The following is a 27525-nucleotide window of genomic DNA, read 5'->3' on the forward strand; positions in this document are numbered from 1 at the left end:
CGAGGGACCTGGGGAGGGGGCCCCGCCCACGGGGGAGCCTCGGGATGTGGCCTGGGCGGTGACCACTCTCAGAACAGCACTAGGATGAAAGCCTGGGCTCACGCCTCCCCGGCCTCACGTTGTGCTGGCAGGGCCAACACTGCCCCGAGGACCCAGGTCCCAGGGAGTGAGGAATGGAGGCATTGACTCAGCTGGAGACCAGAGGGCAGCACCAGGGACGTGAGTGCCCAGGTGAGGAGGAGGTGGAGAGGGAAGGTCCAAGCCTGTGGGCTCGCGTCACGAGAATTCCCACCCTCTCCAGCTCACACCGGGAGTCCATCAGTCCCACCTCACTCACTGTGACTGGTTTGGGGTGCCGAGGGGACTCCTGGAGTGTCATTCAAAGATGTCCACCAAAGACGAGGCAGACCTGGCCTGGGGGCCCGATGGGGCCAGGCTCTGCCCACCCACCCCAGGGCTGCCACGCCCTGGCCTGGGCACCCCGGGGCCCTGGGCATGGGACATTGAGTGGGGGAGAGTGGGTTGTGGTGTTGACCTTGCTGGGGTTCAAGGCTCTCAGCACTGTCACGATGGTTGTGGCTCGCCTCTCCCTCTACTGAGCGGAGTTCTCCTGAGTACGCGTTTCAGCCTCAGATTTCCTCAGATGGCTCAGGAAGAAGCAAACACACTGTCGCATGTCACAGTTCACGTCGCCTGTCACGAGGAATGCGAAACATCTGGATGGCTGACGGATTTGCGGTTCATTTGAATGGGGACCAGATGTTGGGTGTCATGGAGACACTGCTGAGATTCAAGGTGACAAACATGCAGGAAAGTTACCAGGGCAGCATAAAGAGGCTCAGCCTTAAGTTCATTTTAAGCCAGCGCATGCATGTGCATACACGCCTACATAAACACATGGGTACATATGCATATCCACACATATGTACACATACAGACGCACAGCTTGTCTCTGCACATGAGGAGAGCTTCTGTTCTGGGAAGTGACAGGATGTGTTTTTGATTTAAAGCTTGCTGGAACCAAGAGGTTGGGGCAGGAAAATCACCAGCTCTGCCAGTGTGTGCCGCACACACAGGACCTCGTCTTACACACCCAGACAAGGCCCGCCACGCCAAGTGCAAGTGCATGGGATGCATTTGTACAGGGCTCTGAGAAACAACCACAGCATCGTGATTATTATTTCTAAACTCCCCCCAAAAGTAGGCTACCATATACTTTTATTGATTGGTTTATTGATTTTGCTGATACAGGGCTTGAACTCAGGCCTGGGTGCTGTTCCTAAGCTCTTCTTTTGCTCAAGGCTAGTACTCCACCACTTGAGCCACGGCACCACTTACAGCTTTTTCTGAGTAGTTTCTTGGAGGTAAGAGCCTCACAGACTTTCTTGCCTGGGCTGGGAGTCCTCAGATTCCAGCCTCCTGACCAGCCAGGAGGACGGGAGTGAGCCGCTTGTAGCTGGCAACAAAATTCAATTTTAAAATCCAAGACAACTGACAGAAATACTCATGCCTGTATTTAGAGTGAAGGTAATTTAAGATTTACAACAGTAGATTCTAACCACCTAACTATCAGTGTATACACTTCCCACATGGCTTGCATTCAGTAGCACACGGCTTTGTTTTTGTAAGTTAATGATAAGCTTAATCTCTCCTGTTTATGATGGTCTGTGTCTACCCCCCAGTCACACAGTCACACACACACACACACACACACACACACACACACACACACACACACACACACACACACGGAGGACTCCACTATCACACACAGCCATATTCAACTACACACACGTATTCACACACACAGCCAAACAGCCACACACAGACACACAAGATCACAGCCACAGTGCACACACACACACAGCCACACACATTCACACACACAGCCACACAGCCACACAGCCACACAAGATCACAGCCATAGCGCACACACACACACACACACACATTCACACACACAGCCACACAAACACACACAGACACACAAGATCACAGCCACAGCGCGCGCACACACACACACACACATTCACACACACAGCCACACAAACACACACAGCCACACAGCTACACAGCCACACAATCTCTCTTACACACAGCCATACACAGTCACAAACATGTCCCCCCACCCACAGTTACACAAGACTCACACAGCCACACATCACAGCCACACAGACTCACACTCAGTCACACCTGTCCTGCTCCATGCTGCAGTAGCTGTGTTCAAACCTCTGCCTGTGCTGTGCTGTGGAGCTATTTTCTGTCTTCTCTCCAATGCGAGCCTTCCGTGCTTTTACTACAGCAGAGCAGGAGCTGTTTAGCTGTAGTAAAAGTGGAGAATGTCAAAGAGCAGTTTTCACCAGCATCCACATGGCCTGAAGTCCTTTTTCTCCTTCCCAAAACATTGCATGATCCTTCTCTTTCAAACATTCATTTCAGATTGCAGCAGAGACTGCATGCTTTCTCACCAACAATAAAACATAAAGGGAAAAAACGAAAGCTCAGAGGAATAAAGCCGTGTGCTAACCAGTTGGTCAATATGGTCTCTCAGAATAAGTAGGGTTTATTTGGATAGAATAAATTATTGATACAGACACGGATCTAATTGAGTATTATTTGCATTAGAAATACTATCTGCACAATAATTGATTGTGATGTGTAACAAGACGCTCCCGATTTTTATCTTCTCATTGGTCTGAAACCTTTCCAGTGCTTTCTCAAATCAACCAGGGGAAGACAAGGTACATGTTGAATCCCAAGGATGCAGGGCAGAGGACCCCAGAAGCGTGGGTGGGGGCTGGCGGCCGCCCTGTAGGATGTTCAGATACCGTGAGGGGGGCACTTCAGGTAAATGTGTCTGGGGAGCACATGCTCCAACCCCACATCCTCAGGGGCAGACAGAGCTCCTTCCTTGAGATTCACAAGGCCCGCACCACCCAGCCTCGGCTCTGGAGAGGACTGAGCTCCTTCTGCGGTTTTCAGATCCTTTCAAGATCAGATCAGAAAATTAGTAATTATAGTTAAAACTAATAACAGCCAAGTGTCAGAGCTGACAGAGCAGAGCCTTCCAGGCGGATAATTTCAGAGCTGCTTCGTAGCAAAGATTGAGCAGCAGCAGGCTTTTCCTGCGTTGATCTGCCAAGAACAATGTCTCAGAAACAAGAAAGATTCACAATGGAATCGTGAGCGTGGAAGCAGCCTGGAGAGGGAAGGAGAGAAAGAGGCCGTGCCGTTTCAACGTGTGGTCCTCTGCCCTTGAGACCTGTCGTTCACTCACATTCTGCCAGCAGTTTGGTTTTGTGTTTGCTAATAGGTGTGCTTACAGAGTCAAATGTTTAGTAGCAAGGCCCTGGTGGGTGCTGGAAGAGGAATGCACGGACCTTACAGTCGGGGATGCGTGTTGCTGGAGGAGGTGACAATGAGCTCGATTTTACTCAGCTTGCTTCATTCTGGGAGCAAAATGAATCACAATGTCGCAGGCTGGTGCCTGTGGCTTGGTGTGTGTGTGCGCGCGCACGCGTGCGTGTATGTGTACATGTGTGTATGTGTGTGTGCTCACGTGTGTGTGTGCGTGTGTGTGCACTTCACAGATCATTCCTCTTGGTACTCGGTGTGTAGGCCTTGTTCTATGCATAAGCATCAGCTGAGGCCCTGGCGAGCCCTGAGCCGGGCTCTCGCCTCCAGGCTCTGGGTGGGCCTGGCGGGAGGTGGGGCCGTGCATGCCTCCTCTCCTGGTTAGCACGCTGCAGCCGGCGAGGAGCTCCTTGCTTGCTGTCCTCCGGTGACTCTCCTCGGCCACGCTGCGTGGCCGGGCTCTGGAGCCGAAACGCCTTCCGCGGGAGGCAGGCCATTGGGCTGTTATCACCCAGGCGTTTTGGCGAGATCTCCCCGGCACACGGCGACAGGCTGCCAGGCACACTGTCATTTATCATCGTACACCAGACCTGTCAAGTAGAGAAACAATTTCAATAAAAAATTTCTGCCTGAAATGACTTTCGTCGGTGTCTTTGTGTGTGAGTGTGTGTGTGTGTGGTATGCATTCTTCATTCTTTTTCTCTCTTTTTTAAAATTTTGGCTGTGAAAGGTACTTAATGTACCAAAAACAATTTGTGCCGACATTATTTTGCCAATTGCAAGTGTGAACGCCTTGCTGAGGTCCCTTCCCTAACTGTTGCAAATCCATTTTCATGCTGTGCTCTTACGGCTTCATTTTACAGTTGAGAACCCCCACTCCATGCTGTGCTGGAAATGGGCCCCCGTCACTCGGGTCCACAGAGTGCACTTAACGTGGAACGGGAGCGGTGCGGCGCCGAGCAACTCAGCCACGTCTCCCCGCCGGGCTTCCGGCCGCCAGCTTGGGCCTGCAGGTCATGGGTGTCAGCAGGCAGTGCGTGGCCGTGGTGGCCGGTGGGAGACCCAGGGCCCGAGAGGCCTTGGGGGTGGCAGACAGCTGGCTGGTTCTTCTAGGTTGGGATCGCAGAAGCCCCCCAGTGCCAGGTGCCCTGGCAGCCCTGGCTGGTTCTGTAGGGAGGGCCGGTGTAGTTTCCATGTGTGCTGGAAAGCCCTGGACTTCTGCTTCCTCTGTCCCGCGGGGCCCAGTAGCAAGCCCCCCCCCCAAGGCCCACAGCCAGGGACCCCTCAGCCAGGGCTGCGGGGCTCCGCCTGCCTCTGGACAGCTGAGGAGAGCACTCGGCCTCGAAGGCCTCGTGTTCCAGCCTGTCAGCTTTCTACCCAGCTATGGATTTGTTGTCATTGGCTTCCGATGACTTTGCCGACATCCCTGTCAGAAAATGAATTTTTCACTCCCCACTTGGTTGATTCTGTTCATAAGATGCCACTCTGTCAAAAAAAAAAAAGTGTGCCCCTCTCCCGCCTAGCTCATCATCTGCTGTGATTCCCAGGCTCTGGAGGCTGGCCTGGGGGACTCAGCCCCCACCCCCCACACACCCCTGTCCCCCGAACCCCCTCAGGGCCCAGAGGATCCAGCTCTCTGCCCACACGTCACACACGTCGGGAGTCTGCAGAAAGCTGCTGCACCAGAGTTCATGGAGAATGAGAACTATTATTAAATGAACACTTGAAGCTTCGCAGAAGGTGGACTGGATTTAGACCGTCTTTCTTGTGTGCTTGGATGGTTGTACAATCTTAGAACACATCAGCTTTACCCACAGTGTCTGAGTCCTGGAGTGAAAATGCCAGCAGCACAGCAAAGATAAAGATTCACTTAGTCAGGTTCCCGAGGTGGAGACAATTAGAGTGCCTAACCTTTCCTTTCCTTTCCTAGATTCTTTTAACACATTCTACGTATGATGGAGATGTAAAAGAAAGCCAGACATCAAAACAACACACACACACACACACACACACACACACAATGCTGGTCATGGGGCTTGAACTCAGGGCCTGGGCACTGTCCCTCAGCTTCTTTTGCTCGTAGCTAGCTCTCCACCACTTGAGCCACAGCCTTTTGCTGGTTAATTGGAGGAGACGGGCGTCTCATAGTTGTCCCTGCCTGGCTGCCTAACCAGGATCCTGTGCCACCAGCTCCCAGGGTCTGACTCTGTTGTTTTGAATCTGTGTTATATATCAATGTATAAAGACTAATAACATATATATAATATATAATATTATATATATATATAAATAAGTAGATCTCGCAGCCCAGGGAGACCAGAGCTGGCACTAGAGCCTTGATAATGTGTGGACCACTGTGGACCTTCTGGATGCCTCCAGAGTGCTTCCTCTGTGTGTGCTTGCACTGGTCACGTTGTGCCAGCGGTGCAAGGTGAGGTCAGAGCTTCACCTGCCCCAGGGTGTGGCACAGTGTGCAGTGTTACGTCACGGCCCCGCCACGCCAGGTTGCGTCACAGCATTGCGCTCTTGGGTCCCATTGCAGTGTACCCGTGAGATTCCACTGTCTTCAGTCTTTGCACATCCCAAGCCTGATTTGGTATCATTTCTTCAGATAAACTGACTTTGCTGAACTGCAGTTCTTCGCACAGAGCCTTGTGGTGTGACTTTGCACTGGGTGGGTCAGTGTCTGTGCGATCTCGTCCTTTCGTTCTCATCTCATTGTCAAAGGCAGCGAGCAGACCACCACCTCCTGAGCCAGACACGGCCGTCCGCACCGCTGTGTGCTCGGTAGGCAGGTCGTGTGGGGACAGCTGTGACGTTCACCAGGTCCTGAATGCCCGTGTGCCAGCCACTACAACCATGACCTCAGCTCGGAGCAGGTGACCCGGGGGGCACCAGCTGCTCTGGCAGAAGAGGTTTGTCTGCTTCTTCTGGTCTGCAGAATCTGGGCTCGCTGGACCTAGGGGCAGCTGCCCTCCTGCATCCGCACCCTGCCTTTGCTTGCTCTGGGCGTCGTCAGTCCACGTCTCCTCCATAAGGGAAGCCTGGCTCCCTTCACCTTCCCTGACAGGCGAAAGCTCGGCTCTCGTCTGCTTTCCAACACGTCCATACTCTGTTTTCCTTTCTTCTTCTTTTTTTAAGTACTTTTTTCCTATTACCACCCAGTTTATTTATTGTAGATTTACGGGCACATTCTAGTTACCCGAGTGAGGGAAGCCATGCAAGCATGGTGTGGCAGGGCGTGACACAGCGCACCGTGCCCCACCACGGGACAGGTAAAGCCGCAGCGGCCACCACGCAACCAGAAGAGTCCATCCCTAAGAGAGTGCCTTTCTCTTTCTTGGCAGGCTTACTTGGCTTAGTGTGAACTTTTCCTGGTCTTTCCGTTTCTTTGGGAATAGTGCAATACCATTTTGATGGAGGAGTAGCATTCATTGGGTATACATTCCACATTTTCACCATCCATTCGTCCTCTGAGGGCCATCTGGAGTGATTCCATGTCTTGGGTCTGGTAAGCAATGCTGCACAAACTTGGCTGTGCTGGTGGCTTTCGTATGGCCTTGTTTGTGGTCATTTGGGTCACTGTCCAGGGGCGGAATTGCCGTGTGGTGGAAGAGCACCCCCACTGGCTTTCACATGCCTTTTGCTGAAAATTCCTTTCGCTTTAGTATTCGCTCTCCACACCTTAGCACCAGCGTTTTCCCCGGCTGTCCTTACTCGGGAGATGTGTGGGAGTGTCGCTGAGTCCTAACACGTCTTCACGGTGTCATTATCCTTTGCTGGCACGTGATCTGAGCCACGTGGCGTTGAAGTCTACATCTAGGCATTTGGCAGTGGGGACGGTGACGGCACCTCTCCACCATCTTCCGTTCCTCCCGGAGGCCGTCGTCCTGCAGCGGGCCTTCCCCTGTGCGCCTGGCTCCCTCGGGGTCTCCAGAGGGACGGCTCTGCACTGCTCCACACGGGGCCAGCACCTTCCGGAAGTCTTTCTGGGGAGCTTTGAGTCTGAGTAGTCCTTTTGCTCCAGGGTCCATTCCTTTGGTAATTCCACTCTCTCCACTGATGCTTGACTCAGCTCCCGGAGCAGGGCACTGGGGCAGGCAGTATCAATGGTCTCTACCTCCTCTGTGCCTCCAACCCCTGGGGTCATCATCTAAATTCTCACCAGAGATGTTCTGACTGGCTATTTCAGGGTAGTTTCCCCAGCGTTAGAGTCTTGGGGCTCTCTGGTCCTGGTTGCTAGGCATTGTGTTCGCAGGATATGCTCTGGGTCACAAGATAAAAACTAGACCCAAGAGCCAGAGGTGTGGAGCGTGACCTGTGCAGTCCTGGGGTGGGTGGGACTGGCTCTCTAATGACCAGAGGCTTATTCAAGCCAGAGCATTCCAGGTCCACTGAAAGTTCAAGACAGAAGGCTAACATGTTCTGCTTTTTATTTTTATTTTTCCTCATTTTATAGTTAAAAGTGTAGTTGGCCTGGCGCTGGCATCCCACTCAGGGGGCTGAGATCTGAGGAGCACGGTTCAAAGCCAGCCCTGACACTAATGTCCACCAGACTCTCATCGCCAACCAACCACCGGAAGACTGGAAGTGGCACGGTGTCTCAGTGTGGTAGAGTGCCAGCCTTGAGCTGAGGAGCGCAGGGACAGACCCAGAATTCAAGCCCCACGACTAACAACAACAACAACAAAGTGGTTTCATTTACATTTTCCTAACTTGTTCTCGAAGTTCAAAGCACTGTGAGATGACATCCATCATAAGTATAAAACCAAATGAACTCCATTTACAAGTCTCAAGCGAAGCAAATGTTTCAATTATCTTGTTTTAATTTAATTACTCTGCTCTTTTGATTTCAATAATACATTAATTAAGTTCCATTTCCTTTTCTTTTTATGCTCAATGAAGTCTGTGTTTGGAGAAATGGAGGATGAGCTAATGGAGAAGGAAGGCACAGGGTGTAGGGGGGGTGGGGCGGGGGGGGCAGAGGGTGGGGGCAGGCGTTCCATAGTTGCCCATTTCCTTCTTGGGTTGGTTTGGTTAAAAGGTGGATCCTAGCTTTCCCTTAGCTAAAGTCTGTTCACTACTGACTTTGGGTAATTGAGGGATTTGTCCTTGGGAGCTCCATGCTTAGCTCAGTATTCATGAAGATGTGTATGAATCTATTGTGAAATCAACCAGGAAGAGTCCATCAAATTTGTAGACAGTCACTGTTCAGGGCTTTTGGGGTCCTTACATTTCTTCCAGCAATCTTTGTTCTACCTTTTTATGTTTTTAATTTAATTTATTTGTGTGTGTGTGTGTGTGTGTGTGTGTGTGTGTGTGTGTGCGTGTGTGCGCGCGATGGGGCTTGAACTCGTCCTGGGCACTGTTCCTGAGCTCTTCAGCTCAAGGCTGCCGTCCTACCTTTGAGCCAACCCCCATTTCCCATTTTCTAGAGGTTAATTGGAGATAAGAATCTCGGGACCTTTTGTGCCCAGGCTGGTTTTGAACCTTGTGAGTCACCGTGCCTGGCTTTATTCTGCCTTTGTGTCTGGTCAGAGTAGAAATGTCTGAATGCCAAGGCATTTGCTGTTGGAGATTCTGAAGGCTATCCTCATCTTTTGGCCTGGGCCCCTGGAGAAACAAGACAATGCTTTGAAGTCAGAAACCCTCACCGCTGCAGGAGGACTAGTGGAGGCCAGCATGTGAAAACAGAAATGCGAACAGAAAACTGCCATGATTTCCTTCCATGCAGGATGAAGAAAAAATGGATCTCTGGAAGCTTCTTTGGAATTCTGTGGAACAGCCGTTAAACCTTCAGGGCTGTGGAATGCAGTGCAGGAAAATTCGCCCTGGATATGTGATTGCAACTCCTCCTCCTGTTTAATTTTCTCGCCTTTGAAATTTGATTAAAAATACTAGCTAACATGTCACTTAGTAACTTAATGTGTAAGTCAGAGTGCACTAAGAAGCTGTGTGCAATTATTACTCTCTGCGTTTGAGAGTGTTTGTTAAAAACAACAGAAGCGGAGTGCCCTGCTCATGATAATTCTACTGGATCCAGTCGCTGTGCCCAGGTCTGTGTTCGAGTGTGGGGCGGCAGTGAAAGTGCCACAGTGCCCAGCGGTCAGGACTGGGGAGAGCCAGTGTCCAGTCCTGACTGGGGTCCCGGCATTCTCACACATGCCATTGTAAGAGGGAAGCCGAGTAGTAGAGCACGAGGTCCCGGGCCTGCAGTGGAGATGGGGGCTGACCACGAGATGGATCCAGCACTCAGCGTCATAAAACCATCCCAGCCTGTCCAACATGCATGTCCTGTATTTTACTGAAGAGTTTCACAGAGAGAGGCCACGGGCAGCGAACTGCTGGGGACATCCGAGTCCTTGTAGAATCAGGGCCTGTCAGGACTTGTGAGGAAATACTGGCGTTACCCTCGGCGACCTGCAGGCGAGATCTCCCACTGGGGAGCTCCACACCTGGAGCCTGGCATGGACTGGCAGTGTGGCAAGGACTCCGAGCGGAGCCTTCACCAGGCAGTCCTGGGGGAGACCCCGCCCCTCCAGCCCGGCCGGGGAGGGCATGGCCGGGTCTCTAAGGGCCAGAGGAGGATTCAGCCCTGAGCACTGGAGTTCCATTAAGAGTTCAAGACCAAAGCCTAAGACACTCCTCTTGGGCATATCCAGGTTTATCACCACAGTGAAGACAGCCACCCCCCTCACACCAAGATGAGCGAGTCTCGTGGCTGGAAAAGGAGTATTTAATAATAATGACACCAGCGTGGTCATGGGTCATCTGCTGGGAAAGAAAACTGCGTCATCTGCACCACAGCTTTCTCTGGAATTATCTCTTGGATGATTTTGTATACAAGACAGTTCCTGATAAATCTGGTTCAACAATTAATATGCAGTGTAAGTTGTGATTAGGGGGTTGGATTGGAAGTAATGAAGGTTTAAAAATAGAAAACAGATGTAATATTTTAAATGACATTTTCGGTATTTATTTCCCTCTTTCAGTAATTAGTAAAACGTTTTCAGTTTTTTGAAACAGCTTATTACTGTGAACACAATAAACCCATATGTGTAAAAAAAAAAACAAATAAAAATGTGAGAAACAGATGATTTGTCCTTGGGGTGTGGATGGGGAAAACAAAAACCGACAGAAAATAGACTGCCATGAAAAGTATAGTGTGAAAACCGGCAGTGAAGATAGGTTAAGCGGAAATGGACACGTGGCAGCTTGGTAAAGCGGCTCTTCACTGAGCAGAACTGACTGATGCGGCGGAGAGGGAGATAACGTGTTTTGTGGTATTTATAAATTCTACATTGTTTACAAATCCAGCCCATCTTTAATCCGTTCCATGCAGTGCCTCTCACGGAGCCGGTATTTTAACATTTTCAGTCATTTGTTATATACTTTTATTTGAATGGCACAAACTTAGAGTACAGTATAATCATTGATTCATGTATGCGTCTATAAACGTATACCTAGATTATTGCCTTCATGACCACACCCGTGTAGTTAATGTTTCTACCTCCCTAAACATTTTCAAGCATGTGAATTAAATGCCCCAACAGCAGCTGTGTGGATAAGAATGTGCTGGCGTGCAGCAGAGCAGCAATGAAAATGTGTCGTCCTCCTGCCACAGCCTGGCGGTCGAGGGAACCAGGCTGGGCTGGGCTAAACGGGGTGGCGGGTGGGCACTGCAGAGGTGTGTCAGCCTGAAGGGTGGAGAGTCCTGTGGCTGCGGGGTGGGGGGGTTCTGGAGAGGGGCAGGCTGTGCACACGGGCGGGAGGAGCGCCCCGAGGCTCTCAGCCCCACGCGGGACCCTTGTCTTGCAGGAAGGACCATGAGAGGATGTCAGGCTCGTTCAATGATCGAGGTGTCCCCTGCCCGGAGCGCGGCCCTGGCTGCACAGGGCCTCAAAAACAGGGAAAGTCAGAAACATGGTGATGGTCTTCAGGAAGCATGGTGACATGGGGACAGAAGAAGGACACTGGGTAAGAGGAAGATCCCCTGGAAACATGGGGGCCTTCAGGGGCAGATGAACAGGTACTTGCGTGGTACCGAAGGTGAGACACCGGGGGGGTGTGTGGAGTGGGAGAGGGGGGGCGTGGAGTGGGAGAGGTCTGCGTGCCGACAGCTACGTGTGGAGTGGGAGAGGTCTGCGTGCCGACAGCTGCGTTTAGGAATAGCTTTAAAAGCTCAGGTGGCGACTGAGGTTGGTGATTCTGGAAGAAAGACTTGAAGTTTGAGGACAGCAGAATCTGAGTGTCCTCCCTGCAAGAAAGAGCAAACCTGTGAGGTGAGGAGACCATGTGTTCTTTAGCTCAGCCTCGGCACCATTTCACAGCCAGCGCCAGGCCAGAAGAACTAGGTGGAAAATTAATTAAACTAAACTGGCTCGGTACATTAAATGTGGGTATCACATGGTGGCTGCTGCAGGATGACAGGTGAAGTGGATTTGTGCTAATGTAACAGTGGAATAGGGGTGATTTTGTCTGGGGGAAAGGAAATTACTGAGTAGCTTCAGCTTCTAACCACCAAGACAGAGAGAGACACTGTGGACAAAAAGGATGGGTAGAGGTTCTCTGGGGTGGGAATCAAGAAGGGGGGGTGGGTGCCCTGCCTGGGGGAGGGGGAGAGGCCAGGGTGCCCTGCCTGGGGGGGAGAGGATTGGGTGCTCTGCCTGGGGGAGGGGGAGAGGCTGGGGTGCCCTGCCTGGGGAAGGGGGAGAGGCCGGGGTGCCCTGCCTGGGGGAGGGGGAGAGGCCGGGGTGCCCTGCCTGGGGGAGGGGGAGAGGCCGGGGTGCCCTGCCTGGGGGAGGGGGAGAGGCCGGGGTGCCCTGCCTGGGGGAGGGGGAGAGGCCGGGGTGCCCTGCCTGGGGGAGGGGGAGAGGCCGGGGTGCCCTGCCTGGGGGAGGGGGAGAGGCCGGGGTGCCCTGCCTGGGGGAGGGGGAGAGGCCGGGGTGCCCTGCCTGGGGGAGGGGGAGAGGCCGGGGTGCCCTGCCTGGGGGAGGGGGAGAGGCCGGGGTGCCCTGCCTGGGGGAGGGGGAGAGGCCGGGGTGCCCTGCCTGGGGGAGGGGGAGAGGCCGGGGTGTCCTGCCTGGGGGAGGGGGAGAGGCCGGGGTGTCCTGCCTGGGGGAGGGGGAGAGGCCGGGGTGCCCTGCCTGGGGGAGGGGGAGAGGCTGGGGTGCCCTGCCCCCCCAGGCACTGAGACCCTGCACCACCTGGGTTAGACTGGGTTACCACTCAGATCTGTTGACTCCAGCACATACATGAATAGGAAAGCTTGACGTCTTCTTAGCATCTTAGGCTTATTTTCATTATCCATGCTCAGAGCGTGCTGGCCATAGCAGTGTTTTTCAAGTAAGCTTCTCAGGGTACGTGGGTGCCTCCAGGTCCTGGCTGGTGACGTCGCATGAGATGCTTCACCTTGGCCCCTGCACGGCCAGCACACAGGGCTGCAGCCAGCTACGTCCGTCGCCTGGGAAGGCGGGGTGAAAGCGGGAGGGCCTGGGGGTGGCTCTCACTGCCTCCTCTGACACGGAGCTGTCGGTCAAGGAGGGAGGAGGAAGATTCTGGTGGTTTCCACATTTTCTTTTTGGTCGGTGGTGGACTTGAACTCTGGCCTGGGCGCTGTCCCTGAGCTCTTGAGCTCAAGGTTCCTGCCCTCCCCCTTGAGCCAACCCCCACTTTCCGTTTTCTAGAGGTTAACTGGAGATAAGAGTCTCACGGTCTTTAGTGCCCAGGCTGGCTTTGAACCGTGATCCTCAGATCTCAGCCTCCAGAGTAGCTAGGAGGACAGGCGTGAGCCGCTGCACAGGCTTTTGGTGGTTTCCATTCTTGCCCCTGCCTCCCTCCCTCCCGTCCTCTCATCTTCTGTTCCTCTCTCTTCTTCCTCTACTTCTCCTCCTCCCTTCCTTTCTTCCTTAGCGGACAGCTGACCTCTTCCTTGGTGACACAAATTCAGTGTGGTTGCTGTGCTGTCAGGTTAGAGCCTGCAGGCTGGGTTTCGAATATATCACGAATTCAAAAGAGCCTATACAGTAAAAAAAAGAAAATCATAGCATGATCTGTGCTCTTCAATGCCACCTTCCAGGCCAAGCAGAAGGCTGCATACCCAGCAAGGGCCTGGGTCTGCAGACATTAGCTCAGCTTGGGCAGGACACTTACATTCAAAATGTTGGCTATCAATATTCATTTCTAGAAACAATTTATGTTAGTATTTATAAATTTTGAAATGTAATGGCAATTTATTAAAATCAACAAAGATCTCCACGAAATGATCTCTTGAATAAGCACCAGGTGGTAAAAATGATTAAAACTATTATTTTGCCATTGATAGATCTACTTTCTAAAGTGGATTCAAGATTGACTGGACGAAATGGAAAAATTCCATGTGCATTTATTCCGCTTGAAGATTTGCACTTGGAGAATTGCTGGGAAATTTTGGAAGGACTGGCTTCGTAGATGGTTTTGCACAAGTTCACTTTTAACTTTCTGCAGGAGCTAAAAGTTAGGTGAACTAGGATCTCATCAGCTCATCATATAACTACAAAGCACTTTTCTTTCTAGCCCAAAGTGCCCAGGGGGCCCTGGCAGAGCTGGAGCCCATGCACATAGGAAAGTAATGACAGAGTTCATGGGACACATGGCGTGTCTACTACAAGATGAATGCATTTCTAGGGAAGGAGGCAGTCACCTGATACCATACCTCAGAAGCGCTTCACAGAACTTAGGGTGTATGTATCCTCCATAAAAGAAAGTTAGATGCGGGCCGGGAGTTTGGCCTAGTGGTTAAAGTGCTTGCCTAGCATGCATGAAGACCCAGGTTCGATTCCTTGGTACCACATTCGTAGAAAAAAGCCGGAAGTGGTGCTGAGGCTCAAGTGGTAGAGCTCAAGCCTTGAGAAAGTCCAAGGACAGTGCTCAGGCCCTGAGCTCAAGCCCAGGACTGGCAAAAAAAAAAAAAAAAAAAAAAAGAAAGTTAGATGCTAGACAAAAAAAAGACAATGGACCATCGTGTCTGGGTCATGAATTGTCTTGCCATTTGTTGACAAAAATTTTTCTTCAGTATTTCTAGTCTCTAGGAGTACCTGGGTTCTGGTATGATATTTAATAGATTGCAAGATGGGTTGCTTTATAACTAATACCAGCGAATGCCACTACTAATGAAAGAAGTGCTCTAGTGGGTAGACCAGACAGATGAAGCCTTGGTTAGTTATTGACACCTGCCAGAGGGGACTTGAACTTGAGTCAGTGCACTGCAAAACCATCATTTGACTGTGAGTCAGGAATGCTGTGAATAAGTTAAATCTCGTGTGAAAATCAGAATCTTGTGGTTCTGAGAAAGGGGTGAGTATGAGGTGAGTGTGTGATTGTGTACACAGGTACACGGGCGTGACTTTGCCTGAGTCCATGCAGTGTGTACACAGTGCATGTGTACCTGAGCGTTTGCAGGGGTGTGAACAGGTGCCTCTGTGTGCTGACCTGAGGGAAGGCAGGGCAGGTGCTGTGCGATTGCATTTGTGAATGTGTTTGTGCACGTCTGTGCCACTGCATGTGTGTGCTTTTGTGGAAGTACTCCGTTGTTTCATAAACATGCCAGGTGTTTTGCGTTTCTTCTTCTCTCTTTTGTAGAAATGAACCTTGCAAGGCCCCGGGCCCAGGGCACTAATTATCAGTGTCTGTGCACGCCTCCTGCAACGCCTCCTCCATAACCCCTGGAAATATTCTGACACATTATAAACGGTTTGAATTAGCGTAAATCAGGAAGCAGCCCAGCACTGGAAGGGGGGGCTGCATGCTAAGAGACTCCACTCAGCAGCGCCCGCCCGTGTTCACCCCAGGGCACCCGGGTCAGCCCGGCTCGAGCACCAGCGAGGTTCACGCAGTGGAGACGAGGGGCATCTCAGAACCCGGGGGAAGCCACACCCACACAGCTCCCCTGCCTCCCCTGCTGTGTGTGCGTGTGTGTGCGTGTGTGCGTGTGTGTGCGTGTGCATGTGTGTGCGTGTGTGCGTGTGTGCGTGTGTGTGTGTGTGTGTGCCTGTGTGCATTTTGAAGTTCCCCCTTAGCCATGGAACTCCCCGAGTCTGCTAGCAAAGCCTTATCACCAGAGGGTAATTTCTCTTACGTCGCGCGTGCATGCCCTGTTCAGGGGTTGACTGGCTGGAGTGTGAACTCAGGGCCCCAGGTGACCAGCCTGGACCTGGCATCTTGACCCTGGCTCCGTAACCCCTCACGACTTGGTCATTTTCCAGGCAGAATCCTGGCTTTCCTGCCTGGGCCGGCCCGGCTGCTCTGTCCGTGGCTCTCCACCAGACCCATCTTTTCTACAAATGGTTTGACCACAATGGCCTTGAACTGCCGTCCTCGTGATCCCGACTCCCAAAGCAGCTGGGATTACAGGCGGGCGCCACCATGCATGGCTATAGGACTTCAGGGCTTTTTTTTTCTGAGAACATTATTAAATTTTGTGCTTTATTCTAAGTATTTATGGAATATAATTTACCACGCGTGATTTCTGTTAGTACACATGAGTTACAGGGAATTTCACAGGCACCTTTCCACACATGTGCCCTTGCTGTTTCCATAGTTGGTAGCAATCTGTTTGGACAGTTCCCAGCACCCCCCTTCCCCTCCCTCCCTCCCCTCTCCCCCCCCCCCGGCCACGCCCCTCCGGAAGCAGGGGCCGCGTTCAGCCTGTGTGACCTGCCTCAGCATGTACTGGAACCTCAGAACTGAAACATTCACAGCATCTTGAACTTCCCGGGACAAAACAGGAGTGAGGGAAGTTACCTTCTCTCTCCCTTTCATTCTTAATGAAAAGATTTTATTAACACTGGTTTTTTACGTCGTATTTCTTTTTATTTTATTGTTGTGATAATGCATAGCGGGGCTACATTCACCACGTAGTAGGTGCATTACCGTCTCTAACGCGCAGATGAGTTTGAAAGTAGACTAGTGACACACTTGTTTCTTGAAGTCAGTCGCGTCAGAGCCATTCCTGCCTCTCCTCTGGACATTGGCAGAGGCTGGACGGGGCCGGGGAGAGCTCAGCGCTGTCTCCAGATGAGTGCAGAGTCCCTGCTGGCCCGGGGGGGGGGGGTGGGCAGGCTTCCTGGGGCTGAGGTCCTCTTGTGTGTGTGCGCGCGTGCGTGCATCTGTGTGGACTTAGGGTTCTTAAGCGATGATGATCCAGACATATGGTTGAATCATGGAGCGTTTAATCTTCCTCTTATCTGCTTAAGAATTTATTTTTGTTCTGATTCACGTTTGGTCTGTCTTTCCTGTAGGGAAGTCTGTCTATCTATCTTACAGTGCATTTTCTCCAGGCTTCCTGCCTGTGCAGGGGACGCAGACACCTGAGGAGGAGAACAGGAGGGAGCCCCCCCACTCTGGTCCAGGCTTCCTGCCTGTGCAAGGGACACAGACACCCGAGGGGGAGAGAAGGAGGGAGCCCCCCCCCACTTTGGTCCAGGTTGGCAGCAGCTCACCTCGACTCCTTGACCCTCTGCCTGGCTGGTCACTTATGGTGGACAGACTGAAGTGAATGATGGAGGCACAGGGGAGGGAGACTATGGGGGAGATCGAGAGAACGGGGGAGGAGCGAGACCACCAGGACTGCAGGCGCCTGCCCTGCCACACACACCAGGCAGGAAGCTCCAGCCTTCGCTGCGCTTCTCCACTGGGAATTCTGGGCCTGAGTGGAAGTGGGCGGATAATGCCCGAAGCCTCAGGTTCCCCAAGCCTAGGCAGGCGCTGTCAGTGCAGAGTGAGCCCCCCTCCTGCCCTCCACAGAGAGGCAGGTGTGCCCACCTCCCAGTGGCCTCCCACCTTGGGAACGAGACCAGGGCTCTGCTTCCCCGGACCCTGCAGCCACTGCGGAAAACTCTCCTCACCTCGGAGGGGCATTGACCGGGGCATCGTGGGAAGAGAGACGCGGTGGGTGGGAGAACGTGGCTGTGGGGAAGAGGGTGGACCCGAGTCCAAGAAAGGCCCACACAGGCATGGCCGGGGACGCGTCCTGACCTGTGGGGTCACTGACGCCGCCTCTGCGTGTGCACGTGGACTGGGGAGCTCCGCGCGGCCTCCCTCCCTCGGCCCAGGACTGGCTGCCGTGTTCTGGTCAGGCCCCGGGACTGCCTGGGTCTTTGCTCAGAGGGCCTCTGACGGCCCAGGCTGAGCAGAGTTCCTCAGCGATGTTCTTACCATGCTGCAGCTCTGCCTTGAACGGTGTTTGGACTCAGCTCACCTTCCTCGCTGTCCTCGGACTCCGGGCCTCCCTCGGCCTTGTCCCCGGGCTCCGGCCTCCCTCGGCCATGTCCCTGGGCCCCGGGCCTCCTTCAGCCGTGTCCCCTGGCTCCGGCCTCCCTCAGCCGTGTCCCTGGACCCCGGGCCTCCCTCGGCTGTGTCCCCAGGCCCCGGGCCTCCCTCGGCCGTGTCCCTGGGCCCTGGGCCTCCTTCAGCTGTGTCCCCTGGCTCCGGGCCTCCCTCGGCCGTGTCCCCTGGCTCCGGGCCTCCCTCGGCCGTGTCCCTGGGCCCCGGGCCTCCCTCGGCCGTGTCCCCGGGCCCTGGGCCTCCCTCGGCCGTGTCCCCGGGCTCTGGAGGACAGTCACAGCAGCAGTAGCAGCCTTGGCTCTTATCTTCCCTGTGTTCCTAGTACTGATCAAAGTGCTCCACTTATATTAACTCACATAATCAATACCTGATTAATTTCACCACTTGATAAATGCAGGAGCTGAAGGCTAGGTCATGCAGGAAATGTTTGTTAAATGAGTGATTATACAAAATGATTACATCCTGTGAGGACTTTGAAATGTAAACATCCCAGGTTCACATAGATAAAACAAAGCAAAGACAATGCCCGCAATATAAGATGACACACACACAAATAAAAACCCAGGTCACTGCAAGGTCAGACTGTGGGCAGAGCGGGCAGGCTCTGGACCAGCCCCAAGCAGGCTCCCTGGGCTATCCGGCAGGAGTCACACGTAACACAGGTGGATGCACACACGTGTAACGTGTGGTCCACGTGCGACAGGTGCATGTACCCCTGGTGCAGGCACACATGGGTTTGGTAACATGGGGTCTGCATGTAATGAGGCTGCACTCATGTGTGGCTATGTACATTGAAATGTACATACATGCACCCATGTGACATGAGGACTGCATGTAATGCATCTACATGCATGCATACTTCCCCAGCGCAATACACACATATGGGACCGGTGGCAGTGTGCATCACGGACACGTGTGTGTGTGTGTGTTCGATTGTATGCATCTACACAGCATGGATACACATGTGTGTGTGTATATGTGGTCGACTGTGTACATCTACACAGCAGGGACACCCGTGTGTGTCAGTTGTATGTGTCTACACAGCATGGACATACGTGTGTGTGTGCATGTGTGTGCATGTGTGTGGCGGACTGTATGCATGTACACAGCATGGACATACATGTGTGTGTTCAACTGCATGCATCTACACAGCGTGTAGCCTGTGGACCATGGGTAGCTGTGTGCACACACATGTAGCATGTGGTTGGTGTGTCTGCAAATGCATGGCTGTGACACGGCCCTTTGGTAATGTGTCTGTATGCTCAGGTGATGCTTGGTCACTGCACAACAAGCATGCAATGCATCATGGGAGTGACATAGGCGCACACACATGTGACGTGCCACACACGTAGAAATGAGCAGGCGCGTGTGACAGGAGGTCTGCATGTATCGTGGGCACATGTGAACGCGTGATCTGTGGGACAGGGTACAGGCGTGTGAGTGACATGCAGAGATGGACGTAGGAGGGCAGGAGGACATTCCCCAGCGTCGGTCCCCAGCAGGAACGTGAGTGGAGGAGCTCGGGGGGCCGGAGCCCGCCGGCACACGCCTGTGCCATGGCCCCCTTCAGCACGGCAGGCGGGCCTGCGTGTGTGAGTGAACTCAGTTGCACTCTTGATAGGCCCTCACCGTGCCACTTGAGACATGCCCTCGGCTCCTGCTTTTGCCTCCGTGACTGGGGCCTCTTGTTTTGTTCCGCCTCCCAGGCTCGCCTTGGGCCTCAGTGTGCCCACCTCTGCCTCTCAGGCAGCTGGACCCACGCCTGCACCACCACACCGGGCCAGGCCCGACTGAGAGTGAGTAGAGAAGGGGCAGGACATGGTCCTGCTGGAGCCAGCGAGACGACAATGTTCACGTGATACACATTTGCCAGGTGACCATCACTATGGCCGAACCCTCGCACAGATGCCTGCTCCAGAATTGCACACATGCAGTCAATATTTATCTATTGTTGGAATTATTGGTCTTCGTGTAGCGTGGTTACAGGAGTGTATGTGCAGGCCTCCTCTGGACTCTGAGCTCTGTGTAAACCAAATTTTACCTGTAAGTGTCCATCTACCCTAGCTGAGGCTGGTTAGAACCCTGGGCCCTCAGATGTCTAAGGTTAGAAGCCCCTCCTCTCTCTTTCCAACATCCAGGTGGACTGTGGCTACAGGTTTATTATGTTTCCACAATGTTTTGAATATATTTTCCCTCTTCAAAGAGGTCTTGATTTCATGAAGCAAAGCTATATTAATGGAAATATCTCAGGTATTTATCTACCTAGGTATAATAAAACAGGTTTTGTGAAAAAGGGCAGATAGCAAATTTGGAGGACTCAGTATGAACAGCATCAGGCACCTGCTGCCAGCAAGGATCAGGCCGGGAGGACAGGGTCCCCACGGGAGGACAGGGTCAGCATGGGAGGACAGGGTCCCCACAGGAGGACAGGGTCCCCACGGGAGGACAGAGTCAGCATGGGAGGACAGGGTCCCCACGGGAGGACAGGGTCTCCACAGAAGGACAGAGTCAGCATGGGAGGACAGGGTCCCCACGGGAGGACAGGGTCCCCATAGGAGGACAGGCTCGGGGGCAGTGGCCAAGCTAGGGACGAGCCGTGATCTGGCTGTGACACTGATCGGGTCTGAGCCTTGACTGCCAGAAGTCATGTTAGGGGCGGCAGCAGGGGGGGCTTTGGGTGCTGGGACCCCAGCGGAGCCTGGGCTGAGACTCAGCTCCCTCATGGCCACATTTTCCGAAGCGCCTTCTGTATTGACCGATTGATTTCAGATTCACCTTACGGAAATCTCGCGGTTTAATTAGATTGACGCCCTGCAATTCCTCAGCCTCAGGGCGGTGCGGCCGTGAAGGGCCATAGGGAAGTCGAGAGGCGACTTCATACACAGTGCGTCAAAAGCCAGCGACCCCGCCCGGGCTCGCATGGCCACCTCGCCAACGAGGAGCAGACGGCCAGGGGAAGATGCATTCTTAACATTCAAGGAAATAATGGGGATGAGTAAATGAAATTTGCTAGATCGAGATGAAATACATCTCCGAGTCTCTGTCAGTCTCCTGGACTGGAGGATGGAAGTGAAATTGACCAGCTGGCTTCCTCGCGGGTGGAGGGGGGTCAGCTCCGGGCCAGCCCCGACATGGCAGCCTTGAGCTGGCAGGAGGAGGAAAGCCTGCTCTGAGTTACTGCTGGCCGCAGACTCTCCTGACGCTGTTCTCAGAGCCGCGAGGCCTTCTGGAAACTTCTCTACAAGCCTCAAAGGAGTGTTGCGGGAGCAGACAGTGGACAGGATTGTCTGGGACTATGCACGTGCCCTGCCCCGTCTCTTTACACGGTGACCCCAGACCCCCAGGGCAGGCAGCAGCCTCGCGCCAAGCCCAGCACTGGGCCCCCAGAGTCTCCGGACTGCACGTTCTTTCTTTCCGTACCTAGAGTTTAGATCTGCACCGACAGGAGATGCTTTGATGGTGAGCGTCAGAGCCACCAGAGCCACCCACAGCAGGCCACCCTGCAGGACGGCCTTCCGAGAGCACACCGGTTGGCAAGGACAGAGCAGGAGCCACTGTGAAAGCTCTGCACACATTATCTGTCCCCGACACCAGTCCTCGGCACTCACCGCCACTATCCCCACTCTACAGAAGCCAACACGGGGGCCAAGCCAGGTGGGCTCTGGCCCATGGCCTGGAGCGGGAGGCAGGGTTCAAGATGGTGATTGCACACCCAAGGCGGTGGGCTTGGGGAGGGGTGAGGACGCTCTGGGCTCCTTGCTGCAATCCAACATGCTCAGCCCTGCTTTGTGTCTGTGGTGGCACAGCACTGCAGGAAAACACAAAAAGGTACCGCATTCGTCTTGTGGCTGGGAAGACTTGGGAAAATGGGGGCCCACAGTCCTGTTAGAGGGGCTCTGTGCCATTTCAGATGGGTGCTGTGGCTGGTAGCATGCCAGCTGCCCTGCAGGCCTCAGGCGTCCCCGGAAGGCAGGGGTGCAGAGGTAGGGCGGTTCTGCAAAGCAGCGGGGCTCACTGCTGGCCACGGCAGCACCCGGGTGAGGGCAGGCCTCCGTCTCACGCCCCGTGTCCTCTCCTACACGGAGCCCGCGTGGCCACCGTGATCCACCAGCGAAGGCCCTCAAATCCCCGCAGGTCGAGCAGGCTCACACCTCACACCTCATCCGCTCGTCCTGCCATTTATTATACCTTGTAACCAGAAAGGAGCCTCGAAAGGACTTCAGATTAGGGGCACAATTGCAAAACCTCTGAGAGAGGAAATATCTTATTAATTCATTAAGTCAAACTGCTTCTATCTACACTTGTATGACTAGAATTATGGTTCATTAACTTCATTTCTTTATATGAGTTAATTAGCTCAGAGGAGGCCAGAAATTAATTACCAGCTTATATAGTTTGTGCAGAATGGCATTCTGTTTATTTAGTTTCTCCTATTAACTTTTAATCTCTTCAAACAATAAAAGAGGTAATTAGTATTTTATAAACAAAAATGAATGCAACAAAGGCAAATAATTTGCCAAATACCAAAAAGCCCCTGTGTGGCCCGTGTGGCAGGGTGGTGAAGTTACCGGTCTTGCCGTGGGTCGCGGTCTGCAGGAGGAGACCGTGTGTGCCCGGGCCTGCAGTGGACCCCACCACTGACCCCAGCACTGGAGCGCGGCTCCAGAACTACCTCATGGAGCAGAGATACCAGCCCGAAGACACCGCCTGCTGTTTGGGAATAATTGCCCATGCATTCAGCTACAGTTGCTGGGTAAACCCATTCTCCACAGACGTTCCAAGACGCGCTCACACAGAGACAAAGGCTTGCAGGGGACGCTGCTTAAACACCCAGCGCCATAGGGTCCTCAAACTGATAGGCCACCAACTTGCCTGCAATATATTAACTGACATAATTGCCCACTACTTATCAGAGAGTCTGTCGTATCTGTAAAGAGGAAAAGATGACACCAAATTAAAATTCTGCATGACAGTGAAATTGATCTTTCTGAATGGATAAACACAGCCCTGACAAGAGCTACTGCCATTGATTACCCTCCATGCAATATGTTTCCTGAATTTATAATCCTTATATACTTTTAGAACTTCCAAGGGGAATCTTCACAATATCTGTGGGTAGCCGCTTTCTAGCTAGATATATAATGAATTACAGGAGTTATTTAATCAATGTATTTTGTTAGCATAACATTAATATTAATTAAATGTTCATTAAAAGAATTGGATCCTTAACAGCCTGAGAGCGAGGACTAAGCGTGGAGCTCAAGCCGCCGGCTCAGCAGGACATGGCTTCCCTGCGAAGCTCTTAGCAGACAAACTTATATTAGCAGAGAATATCCCACAAGTTCTTTTAACACACATTATTTCCTGCAAAATAATAACTTGAAGTGAAAAGGTCCAGTGCGTTTGATTTCCCCGTGCGGCCGTGTGCTGGGGCCCTGCGTCTCCCGAGCGTGGTGGGCTGGGCTGGCGTGCGCCTGCTCGGAGCAGCCGGATAATACAGCCACCGAAGCCTTTCCTCCATCAATAATGTCAGGGAGGAAACACGGGCCGCATCCCTGCTTCCCATGAGGAGCAGACACAACATCTGAGCTCCTGCGAGGGAGCTGCAGAGCCTGGGAAGTGGGGGCCTTCCACGGGTGCCCAGGCTCATGGCATCCACCCTCATGGCGGGCCCCGTGCTTCCCGGCTCCCGAGGGCACGCCATTCCTCCCCAGAGGTTTAACAGGATCTCAACCGATGGTTACCCGGTGGCAAGAGGAAATTTCTCTTCTGAGCCAGGCTCTGCCAGCTTGTCCTGCCTGTGCTGTGGTCCTGTGGCTGGGCAGTGGCTGCCGTCTTCTCTTACTAACCCACAGGCAAGGGTGTTTTGTTGCCAAACCAAACTCCCAGGACAAATCGCTGTGCTCCCGGTCACCACGGCTGCCACACCGCTCTTCGGGGCCAGCCTGAGGCCTCGGGTGGATTCGGAGCGCCCGCTGTGCCTCCTCCCGGGAGGGGCCGTGGAGTGTGGCGTCCCACAGCAGGCGTAGGGAGCGCTGGTCACACCCGCTCCAGGCTGGCGCCGGGCAGGGCACACGCTGGGCAGGCTGGCCGGGCAGGGCACACACCAGGCAGGCCGGCCGGGCCCTCTGCCCCTCTCCGGAGAGGCCACCTCAGAGGTGGTGACGGCTCGTGCACACACAGATGAGTTGTGGACACCACAGGGCCGACTCCAGCAGGTGGCCGCCGTGCTGGACGCCCAGGGACCCCATAAGTCTCAGCCGAGTCACTGGCGTCCCCGAGCCGGGGTCCCCTGCGTCCTCACCTCTGGGGTTCTGTCAAGCGCTCCGGGATGCCGCGGACAGTGTCGGGCCTGTGGTTAGCAGGCAGCGTGGTCCCCGGATGGTGCTGGCACCCCGCCCAGCCTCATCTGCAGTTGTGGGCCTTTCCTTATTGCACTTGGGAGAAATGGTGGTGTTTCTCACCGTCCCACAGGGATGGAGGGGACCCTGTGCACACAGGCTCAGCGCCACGCCTCCTCGCCTTCTAGCAGGAAGACTTGCCGCAGGCCAGGGAGTGAGGAACCAGCCAGGACCCCGCTTTTCAGCCATGCCGCCGTGTCTGCAGGAGGAGGAGGAGCGGCAAGGCCGCTTCGAAGGGGAGAAGACAGCGTTTTCCTCTGTAGGTTTAACAAAGGAGTCTCCATTCAACAAGCGCTAAGACTACACTGCATCCCCATCCACACGCTCACCCCTCCCTCCCCAGCCTTCCCTTCCCCCAGGTTTCCTGCTTTTGTGGGGTCTCATTGAATGTCACCCCTTCCTTCTTGCCCCACACCTGCTCCTCCTCTGGAGTCGTCTGCCCCTCTCCTCGACCCCCTCACGTAGTCCAGCCTTTCTAAGCATCAAGACCTGAGACGCAGCGCGGGAGGGGCAGAGAGGCGGGCAGGCCCGCTGTCTCAGGTGAAGGCCCTGGGCAGGGCGTCCATGGAGGCCTGCAGTCAGGCCAGGCCTTCCGCCCGCTCCCACGCCTGGTTCAGCCCACCGGGGCGGCCCTGCGGAGGGAAGCCGCCCTGTCGAGGGGGACACAGGTCCCCTGGCGTGTGCTTTGGACTTAGTTCCTTGGTGGCAGGGAGAGAAAGAGTGTGTGCCGCATCTCTGGGAGTTGTGCAGCCAGCCCCACCGCGCGCACCGCACACACCGCCACGCTCGCCATCCTGCACCCACGGGGAAAATGTGCCGCCCAGGCCATGAGCCCCGCCTGGCTAGGCTCTGAGGAGGTCAGGCGAGCACTGCCTGTGTGTGTCGGGGGGTGGGTGGAGGAAGGGCAGTGGAGAGCATGGAACGCCTTCCTGTCCACACCAGAGCTCACTCCCGTGCAGACCGCTGCAGGAGCTTGAGTCCTGTACCGTGCTCACTGCTCCTGGCCACACCTGCAGAGATAAAATGCTCCTAAGTGCATTCGCTCAGGTGTATCCCACAGTTCAACGCCACTGTGTGATGGAGGGGGAGGGAGGAGGAGGGAGGGAGGCCGAGAGGGAGGGGGATATAGACAGGGATGGGCAGACAGCTGAGCTTGCTCTCCTCTGAGCTCAGACACACAGCTCATGGCCATTACTCGTGGCTGTATGGTCTCGACCAGCAGGCCTGGGGAGGTCAGGTGACTGTGCAGGGTGCCGGGGCTTCCTCACACCTCCTCACAAGGCTCCCCTGTGCACATGGCAGGCCGGAGGACTCGGGCAACTCCCTTCCCGGGCACTGCCAAGGGCACCAAGGTGGGCCCCTCCCTGAGGGGGGACCGGTCAGTCTCCTCCCCGGACACTGCCCGGGGCACCAAGGTGGGCCCTCCCTGAGGGGGGACCGGTCAGTCTCCTCCCCGGCCACTGCCCGGGGCACCAAGGTGGGCCCTCCCTGAGGGGGGACCGGTCATTCTCCTCCCCGGACACTGCCCGGGGCACCAAGGTGGGCCCTCCCTGAGGGGGGACCGGTCAGTCTCCTCCCCGGACACTGCCCGGGGCACCAAGGTGGGTCCCTCCCTGAGGGGGGACTGGTCAGTCTCCTCCCCGGACACTGCCCGGGGCACCAAGGTGGGTCCCTCCCTGAGGGGGGACCGGTCAGTCTCCTCCCCGGCCACTGCCCAGGGCACCAAGGTGGGCCGACCCTGAGGGGGGACCGGTCAGTCTCCTCCCCGGGCACTGCCCAGGGCACCAAGGTGGGCCTCCCTGAGGGGGGACCGGTCAGTCTCCTCCCCGGACACTGCCCAGGGCACCAAGGTGAGTCCCTCCCTGAGGGGGGACCGGTCAGTCTCCTCCCCGGACACTGTCCAGGGCACCAAGGTGGGTCCCTCCCTGAGGGGGGACTGGTCAGTCTCCTCCCCGGACACTGCCCAGGGCACCAAGGTGGGTCCCTCCCTGAGGGGGGACTGGTCAGTCTCCTCCCCGGACACTGCCCGGGGCACCAAGGTGGGCCTCCCTGAGGGGGGACCGGTCAGTCTCCTCCCCGGGCACTGCCCAGGGCACCAAGGTGGGCCTCCCTGAGGGGGGACCGGTCAGTCTCCTCCCCGGACACTGCCCAGGGCACCAAGGTGAGTCCCTCCCTGAGGGGGGACCGGTCAGTCTCCTCCCCGGACACTGCCCAGGGCACCAAGGTGGGTTCCTCCCTGAGGGGGGACTGGTCAGTCTCCTCCCCGGACACTGCCCAGGGCACCAAGGTGGGTCCCTCCCTGAGGGGGGACTGGTCAGTCTCCTCCCCGGACACTGCCCGGGGCACCAAGGTGGGCCTCCCTGAGGGGGGACCGGTCAGTCTCCTTCCCGGGCACTACCCGGGGCACCAAGGTGGGCCTCCCTGAGGGGGCCTCTCTGCTAGCTCCTCGCTGCCGACCAAGGTTGTTCTCTTCCTCACGTGTGGATTTTATTGGGAGACGCCAAGAGGGATGGATAGAGGGCATAATGAGGGGCCGGTGATGAAGCACGAGGTGGGGTCGCCGAGGTTTCGCACCGAACAAATTGAGTCACATCCACTCCTCATCCATTATTTAGGGGTGATTGGCCAGGCTTGGCTTCTATAGATTTGATAATCATTCAGATGTCCATATTTAATATGTAACATAAATTTCTCATCTGGCTGTCGATGCCCTGTCACTGCTGAACAACAATGCATAAAAGGAGCGGTAATCTATGGATTCTCAGAAATATTTGACACGAATAAATATGTAAAAGGGAGATAATAAAATCTGCCTCCGCCCGCCTGCCAGAGAGCCTTCATGTCAGACTGGACAGCCGTCTCGCGCGGTGACGGCGTGCAGCTGGATCCCATGAATATTGGCCTGCACACGGAGATTAAGGCACAGCAGATGTTTCTCTGCGGGCTAACAGATATATCACCCCTGATAACGGATGACAAATGTTGTTCCATATTGTGTCAGACAAAACCGGGGCTCTTGTAAAACAAGTGTTACAGCTGGAATAGGATATCTTAGCGCAGATACCCAAGGAGAAGACAGACAGACAGCCGTCGGCCAGCCAGGCGTCCAAGTTCACAGCCTCGCTTCCCGGCGTGGCCCGGCCCGACGCACCAGGGAACGCCGTGGGACTGGCTGGTAATGCAGAGCCCAAGGCTGGCGGAGCCACCCCTTCCCGGCCCCACGCCCCAGTCTGCCACACATTTGCAATTGTTCTGGGGTGTCTTCGTCCTCTCCAGGAGGCGGCCGGCCGGGAGAGCGGCATGGGGCCACCACCACCAGCAAAGCAGGGCCTGAATGGCTAATCACGTCTCCCCTCCCACCCCCCGAGGATCGAGGATCGCGGGCCCGGAGAACCAAATGTCATTGAGGTTCCACAGACAAAAGCCAAAACCCCACTGCCCTTTACAA

The sequence above is a fragment of the Megascapheus bottae genome, chromosome 19, assembly GCF_031878675.1.
Source record: "Megascapheus bottae isolate mThoBot1 chromosome 19, mThoBot2.hap1, whole genome shotgun sequence".
NCBI lineage: Eukaryota > Metazoa > Chordata > Mammalia > Rodentia > Geomyidae > Megascapheus > Megascapheus bottae.